This window comes from Charadrius vociferus, unplaced genomic scaffold (genome assembly GCF_000708025.1).
Source record: "Charadrius vociferus isolate BGI_N301 unplaced genomic scaffold, ASM70802v2 scaffold450, whole genome shotgun sequence".
NCBI classification, from domain to species: domain Eukaryota; kingdom Metazoa; phylum Chordata; class Aves; order Charadriiformes; family Charadriidae; genus Charadrius; species Charadrius vociferus.
The window spans coordinates 3,225,758-3,231,757 of NW_009646931.1; positions in this window are offsets into that span (position 1 = coordinate 3,225,758).

The following is a 6,000-nucleotide window of genomic DNA, read 5'->3' on the forward strand; positions in this document are numbered from 1 at the left end:
AATAAACAAGTGTTCTCTAAAATCAAAACATTCAGCTGTGTTTGGACCTTTGGATGTTCAAATACTTAATTCTTCTTGTTTGCAACAATAGTTTTGTTTGCAGCTCTTTAAGAAATAGCTTTTTATTAGGAAATAGATGAGATTTTGCAGCAGTTGTACACAGTCAATTGCTGTAAAATTATGACGTACCAGTGGGGATAAACAGGCTCTTGACGCCTCCTTTGAAATACAGAGAGAAGAAGTATATAACAGAATTTACCCCAGGAACAGGGATTAGTGCTCTAGCTCTTGCACCAGTAGTCAACTTCTCACTTAGAATAATTATTTGAAAAGTTTGAACAATGTTTTCAATGTCAAATTTATGCAAGAGTCACTTAGTGTGAATTACTTTTTAGTAGCATAAAAGCCCTAAAAGGAAGCATAAAAGCTCTTCAGAAGTAATTAATTCTGTAAAATTCAGAACATCAAATATATGTATTTTTAATTAATTAAATTTCCTTTGGTCTTGGATTAATTTTATTAACAGTTTTTCTTCAGTATTGACAAATATGACTCATAATCTTAAATTTTCTAATTAGACTTTTTTCTTTAGCAGAGACATATTTGATGTAAAATTTTAGTATTTCAGTGTAATATTCCTGACTTTTAAAGAAATACGATTTATTGAAGTGGGACATGTGCTCCCAAAACTCACTGTCACATAAAATGCAGGCTCAAAAAATGGTCTTGATGATATTATGTTACTACAAAGATTATTTAATAAAAATGCAGTACGCTGACCTTATATAATACTAGTAAAAGGATATATGTGTTTATGTAACAAACTGTAAAACAAATATGTAATGATAATTGATTTATGTTAAAGCAGTGAATTCTGTGGTATATCTGTTTAGTGTCTGTGTTTAAATGGCTGGAAATATATACTGTTGCTTTAAATGTCATTTAAGTATTGGAAGTGTAGTAATAGCCAGTGTTCAAAATGAATAAGCAGAATTTTTTTGTGATCTCTGAAGCATTGTATATGTGGGGTTCACATCATGAAGCCTGTAAATGTATTTCATAATTTTTCACTAATTGTAAACAAGTTGAAGGTGTTGTGCAAGGAAACCAAAGTCATCTAAACCAGTTGATTGATCTTAGACATCTTCTACAAAGCCATAAAGACAAATGAAATGAAAAAGCATCATGAGATCAGGCATCATATTCTCAAAGAATTGCTACCTCAGGTTTTTTTTCCTCCCTTTAAAAAGGCAGACAAAAGCATTTTACCTAGTATGTCAAATTGTGAATCATTATATCAAGATTAAAAAAAAGAATCTTACTTGTTCAAATTATTTTTTTAACTAACAGCTTGTCATGGAATCATCACATCATCATTTGTGTTGCACTGGTAATACTAGGGTGGGATATTGGAGATATGTAGCAAAACAAAGTGGTTTTAATATGAAAAAAACTTGGAGGGAATGCCATGCTGACCAGCTTGGCAGCCAAGCACCAGTCCCTTTCCTGGACTGAAAAGATTTTGCCATTGCCTGTGTGCCCAGCTTGCTAGGACTGAATGAGCTGAGTTGTCAGAGATGCTCTGATTCTGGATCTCAGCAATGGAACTAAGCATTTATCAATACTTGCTACTTAGAAAGACCTGTTTTCAGCTGAGTTCCTGAGAAATAAACTTTCAAGCTCTGTCCCTAAGTGAGTGAAAATGAAGACCAGCCCTGCTCTCAACTATCTCAAACCCTCATACTAAATTCAGACTCCAGTTCCTCTGGGCATGGAAAGATGAACTGAATTACATTAATTGGAACAATCTGGTGGCCCTGCCTTGAAAACCATTTTGAAACAAATCAGGGAATTTATTCATCTTTCCTGTGCATGTCAAGCAGGAGATTAAAGATGAATGGAATACAGAAATACATAATATATGGGGATAGAAAGAGAATGAAGGGAAGAGGGATACGGTTGCTGCACGTGGCAGAAGCGGAGTACAGTCACTATAGGATGGTACACAGGTAGATAATAAGAGAAATCAGAGGTAAACATGCATTTTGACTACAGCTGAGAAGAGAGGAAGGGAGAACAGAAAATGGAAGCAAAAGAATCAAATTTAAGAGCAGACAGGAAAAAATAAGAACTAGTAGAACTGAGAGGAGTGATAAATGAGTTTGTGAGTAAAAAGGAAGAGAAGAAAATACTTTTATATGAAAAGTGTGAATATACACAGCTACCTGACATAGTCCACAAAAGTAGTGAAGCCTTATTAAATGCTGAAGAGTTGGCAAAATGCTGAAATCAGCTACTATGGATCAGCTGTTATATATAAGCAGAAAAAGTCCTATACGTGACAAGTGGTCATTCACTTTCTATCAGTTACCGAATTTTCTGCTACATATCTGACATTGGTCCCAGGCAAACAGAATACTTGAAGAGCTAGACCCCTCATCTGATCTGTTGTTGTGTTTTCTGCATTCCTAAGCAAAATATAAAGAGAAATAAAGTGTACCACACTGTTTTTAAAAGCACCTTTCAATTTTTCAGACATATCTACAGATGAGGTGTATTTATTCATTTACATTGTCTCACACATATGCCTATCATTCTTAAGCATTCTTCTATTTTTTATTTATTAAAGATAATTAAATGACCTGGAAGCTCCAAGAGAAAAAGGACTTTGTGGATACTTCTAAATGGTCTGTTGGCGTTTCTGGGCATTGTTTAGTTTGTACCTATGACAATGTGTCTGTTAACATTTTCCTTAATCAGAAAGTCCCTGTCTTGGTGACAAATTTGGAAAATTACCAAGTCAGGCTTAAAATACATCTCTCCCATGTAAGCTGAGTTTTTAAGATAAACTATTATATCTGTCAAAAGTAATTAAGAAAAATATCTGAATTAGCTGTGTGGCCTCTTGCAATACTTATATGCTAAAAGCTGAGCTTATACTCAAGACATTGGTGCATAGAGCAGTTAGACATAAGGAAGTATTTTTTCACTTCTTCCTCTCTTATTTTTGGAAGGTTTAACGTCCTGTTCTACATTGTGATGCTGCTTGTCTTGGATCTCGTCTTTATTTAACTTTTTTTTTTTTTGGACAATGCTGCTTTTGGGTCTGTTTTTGTGAGCTGCTGAGTACCTTCACCTCATTTTGACATCAGTAAAAATGGAAAGATTTCACTTCAATTCCTACAAAGACTGCAAAGGTCAGTTTTACAGACATGTAGAAATGAGTAAAATTTTTACAGGATGCTGGAAATCTTTCTAGAAGTCACTTGTAGAAAATATCCCTTGAGTAGGACAGAGATGTCTAGGAAAAATGCAGAATTCATGCAGAAATATAATGATGTCAAATCCTATTTTTTACTATTCATAATGCTGTAGACTACTCTTGATTCTCATCCCTGTGTCCTTCATTCCAAAACAAAGAGGAAACTACTGCTCAGCTACACTCAGAAAGAGCTCCTGGGCTGCTTTAGTGTTGTTTATTTTTCATCTTGTAATTTTTTTTATTTTGACTACAAATACCATTCATCAACACAACCATTATTTCCATATATGCATCGCATTTCTCAGAGGTACTCAGCACTATCTGGGCTTCTGAAATCTTTACATTGTGCTTCATTTTAGTCATTGTTTAAAATACAGCAATACTGAGGTGCTGGTCTGAAAAAGTACTGCTCAGAAAAAAACATGTCAGCAGTCGTTAACTAATGGTATTTGTTCAAATTTCTGCCATGCTGTTAAGTGCAGGTAAAAGTCTCTGGAACTTCCTTGCCTTTAATTGTGCTCGCAGGTCTCTCAAAGAAATATATGTATAAATTAAACTGCATGTTCTGAATAATATACAGAATAAATAATATACTTTCCAGCAGAGAAAAAGACCATCCAGTATTTAAAGCAAACTTATTTCTGTTTGCAGCATAAACTGTTTCATTGCTAGCCTTGCAATATAAGTTAGGCATTTTTTCCATTACAATTTCAGAATTTGTATGCAGTCTGGGACATCCAAGTTATTGTAGTGTCATTACTGTAGCAACAGAATGACTTGAAGCACAATTATTCTATGAACCAGATCCAAATGTTTTGTAAATTTCTAAAATTTAAGAAATTATATAAAGTAGATTTCATATGCAGTACGTACATTGGTTGGAGAATACTGGTATAAAAATAGTTGCTCAGGAATTCATTGTTTCTAAGTGTATCTGAAGGAAAATGCTTTAAAATATATTTTTTAAGTTCTTAATATTAAAAATGCTGGCTTTAATAAAATCTGTTAGTGATTTCACTTTAAGATCAATATTGTTCTGAATTCTATAGCTTTCTGATGGACTTTTCAATCTTTCGTCAATGTAAAATCTCTTCGCAATGGTGTTCCCATTTCAATTAATAAAAGTTCTTGAATAAAATTCACAAATTCTAGCTTTCTTCAATTCTGGTATATAATCTATAATAAGAAAAATGAATTCCTGATTAGCATGCTCTTTATTCACAAAAGGGTGTGTATTTTAGCTTTATAATTACCCAAAGTTAGTTTGGGATACACTCGTAGCTCAAATTTGGTCCAGAAGTTACAATTTTTGCTATCTCAGTCTAAGTGAGCAACTGCAAAGGAACATGTTAAGACACATTGTTTCATTTCACATCCTATTCAAGGTTAGGAACATTCCTTGATGCCTCAATAATGTCCCAACTGAAACTACTTGATAAACTTCTAATTTTGTTCTTTAGACATAACTAAGGTGTGTAAGCACTGCCCTCGTTAGTAGAAAGCACAAATCTCTGACCTGTTGCAGTAAGATCAGGCAGTTTTCCTGAAAAAGTGGGGCTGCACCTCAGGGTAGGCGAAGTTAGTAGTCAGCCTTCTGTCTTAGGAGCAGCCAGGGTCACCAAATCATTGTGAAATACCTTTCACTGACAATTGTGTCTAGTTACAGTGTACACCGATTACCATTACAGGGAACACCATCACAAATTGGATTTCTTTTAGTATTGCGAAGCACTGGAAGGTAATGGAGGAAGGCAACAGAGAGCTTCCCACTTTTACACAGAATCACAGGATAGTGGGGCTTGGAAGGGACCTTTGGAGATCGTCTAGTCCAACCCTCTTCCAAAGCAGGTTTACCTAGAACAGGTTGGACAGGAACACATCCAGGTGGGTTTTGAATGTCTCCAGACCAGGAGACTCCACAACCTCTCCGGGCAGCCTGTTCTGTCAGTGTTCTGTTACCCTCAAAGTAAAGAAGTTTTTCCTCATGTTCACATGGAACTTCCTGTGTTCCAGTTTGTGCCCATTGCACTTTGTCTTGTCACTGGGTACCATTAAAAAGAGTCTGACCCCATCCTCTTGACACCTGCCCTTTAGATATTTATAAGCATTGATGAGATCCCCTCTCATAGAATCATAGAATGGTTTAGGTTGGAAAGGACCTTGAAAACCATCGAGTTCCAACCCCCCTGCCATGGGCAGGGACACCTCCCACTAAACCAGGCTGCCCAAGGCCACATCCAGCCTGACCTTGAACACCTCCAGCGATGGGGCCTCAACAACCTCTCTGGGAAACCTGTCCCAGTGCCTTACCACCTTTAAAGTAAAAAACTTCTTCCTAATGTTTAATCTAAACCTGCCCTCTTCCAGTTTAAAGCCATTCCCCCTCGTCCTGTCACTACACTCCCTAGTAAAAAGTCCTTCCCCAGCTCTCCTGTAGGCCCCCTTTAGGTACTGGAAGGCCACAATAAGATCCCACCGGAGCCTTCTCTTCTCCAGGCTGAACAGCCCCAGCTCTCTCAGCCTCTCCTCATAGGAGAGGTGCTCCAGCCCTCGGATCATTCTCATGGCTCTCCTCTGGACACGCTCCAGCAGGTCCATGTCTTTCTTACATTGAGGACTCCAGAGCTGGACACAGTACTCCAGGTGGGGTCTCACAAGACTGGAGTAGAGGGGCAGAATCACCTCCCTTGACCTGCTGGCTACACTTCTGATGCAGCCCAGGATACGGTTGGCCTTCT